At 40.9% G+C, this 2,500-nt stretch overlaps 1 protein-coding gene across 2 annotated transcripts in view; it reads right to left on the bottom strand.

Moving 5' to 3' along the window:
- The window catches only part of LOC126982088 (Krueppel-like factor 15), a 12,251-nt gene that overhangs the window by 7,657 nt on the left and 2,094 nt on the right, over window positions 1-2,500 (bottom strand). The gene's annotated exons all lie outside the window — the stretch shown is intronic.

The following is a 2,500-nucleotide window of genomic DNA, read 5'->3' as shown; positions in this document are numbered from 1 at the left end:
TAAAATAAAAAGTCATGAGTGTGTGTGTGTGTGTGTGTGTGTGTGTGTGTGTGTGTTGAACGATGTAATGCGACAAGCTTCAAATACTTACACGTCTTAATTAGTTCATGTACGCATATATCAGAGCTAACTACACGCACACAAACACGCACACACACACGTACATACACACACAGTTATCAAAACTAGACATGTGTATGTGTGTGCGTGTGTGTGTGTATGACCTCTCACGACCACCACGACCACCACACTGACGCACACACACACACACACACACACACACACACACACACACACACACACACACACACACACACGCACACACGCTCCCCATTCATTCATAAGATAAAGTTTGAATGGGCGTGAGCTAGCTTCCGTTGAGAGAGAGAGAGAGAGAGAGAGAGAGAGAGAGAGAGAGAGAGAGAGAGAGAGAGAGAGAGAGAGAGAGAGAGAGAGAGAGAGAGAGAGAGAGAGAGACGAAAAATAAGAAAAAATAAAGATAAATATAAATGAAATAACAAGAGAGAGAGAGAGAGAGAGAGAGAGAGAGAGAGAGAGAGAGAGAGAGAGAGAGAGAGAGAGAGAGAGAGAGAGAGACACAGACAGACAGACAGACAGACAGACAGACAGACAGACAGACAGCGCCATCGATAGACATAAATCACTTCCGGTGCAGGAGTCGTGTGGGGCTGACCCCCCCCCCCCCACCCCACCCCACCCCACCCCCGCCTCACCACCACCACCACCACCACCACCACTCATCACCACTCGCTAACCCTTTCAACACCACCACCACCACCACCACCACCACCAGTGTTTCCATTTTTTTTTTTTCCCCGTTTATTTTTGTTTTTATTTCCTCGTTTTTTTTTCTTCTCTTCTGCCTTCTTTTCTTTCTTCTTTCTTTTTTTTCTTATTATTATTATTATTCTTTGTTTTCCCTCTTCCTTCTTTCCTCCCTTCCTTCCTTCCTTCCTTCCTTCCTTTCTTACCTCCTTCCTTCCTTCCTTACTTCCTTCCTTACTTCCTCCCTTCCTTCCTTCCTTTCTTTCTTCCTTCTTTCCCTCTCTTTCTTAACACCAATTTGTCTTTCTTTCCCTCCATTTCCTTTTCTTTCTCTCCCTTTCCTCTGTTTCTACTTTTCCTCCTCCTCCTCCTCCTCTCCTTCACTTCCTTCTAGGTCTACTTTTCTCCTCCTTCTTTCCTCCTCCTTTAATTCATTTTCCTTCTGCTTCTAATTATCACCTGTGTTAAACCTGGAGCAATTACACGCCTCATTAACACACTCGTAATTACTACATGGAATAATTTCGATACCTGACCAAAACACGTCTTCCCTAACACATCTGGGCTCATTAAGGCAGCTAATGACCTTACCTTTCCTTAATGACTCTACCTGAAGCAATTAAACTACCTCATTAGCACCTGGAATGATTTCGATACCTGACCAAAATACGACTTCCCTAACACATTTGGGCTCATTAAGACAGCTAATAACCTTCTGCAATTAAACAACCTCATTAACACAGACGTAATTACCACCTGGAATAATTTAGATACCTGACCAAAACACGTCTTCCCTGACACATCTGGGCTCATTAAGACAGCTAATGACCTTACCTTTCCTTAATTACCCCACCTGAAGGAATTAAGCTATACCTCATTAACACACATAATTACTAACTAGAATAATTTAGATACTTGACCAAAACACGTCTTCCCTGACACATCTGGGCTCATTAAGACAGCTAATGACCTTACCTTTCCTTAATTACCCCACCTGAAGGAATTAAGCTATACCTCATTAACACACATAATTACTAACTAGAATAATTTAGATACTTGACCAAAACACGTCTTTTCTAACACATCTGGGCTCATTAAGACAGCTAATTACCTTGCTTTTCCTTAATTACCTTACCTAAAGCAATTAAACAACCTCATTAACACACATAATTACCACCTGGAATAATTTAGATACCTGACCAAAACACGTCTTCCCTAACACAGCTGAGCTCATTAAGACAGCTAATTACCTTGCTTTTCCTTAATTACCCTACCTGAAGCAATTAAACAACCTCATTAACACACATAATTACTACCTGGAATAATTTAGATACCTGACCAAAACACGTCTTCTCTAACACATCTGAGCTCATTAAGACAGCTAATGACCTTACCTTTCCTTAATTACCTTACGTGGACTAATTATACTACCTCGCTAACACACGTAATTAGCCCTTGACCTAATTTGACACCTAAAACACGCTATTTTTAACACCTGGGCTAATTAAGATGCCTAATTACCTCACCTTTCCTCAATTAACATGAGGACTACACCTGGTCAACGCACACTAATTATCCTTTACACCTGAGCTCATTAGAAGACCCAATCACCACTCACTAATTAATCTATATGTACTAATTGAAACGACTAATTATTTCACTTTTCTTAATTATCAGAAAAAAACACATCAGATACAGACTAATTAACACACTG

Source organism: Eriocheir sinensis, chromosome 50 (genome assembly GCF_024679095.1).
Source record: "Eriocheir sinensis breed Jianghai 21 chromosome 50, ASM2467909v1, whole genome shotgun sequence".
NCBI lineage: Eukaryota > Metazoa > Arthropoda > Malacostraca > Decapoda > Varunidae > Eriocheir > Eriocheir sinensis.
The sequence above is the reverse complement of the archived record's forward strand: the minus strand, read 5'-3'. Positions and strand labels throughout refer to the sequence as shown.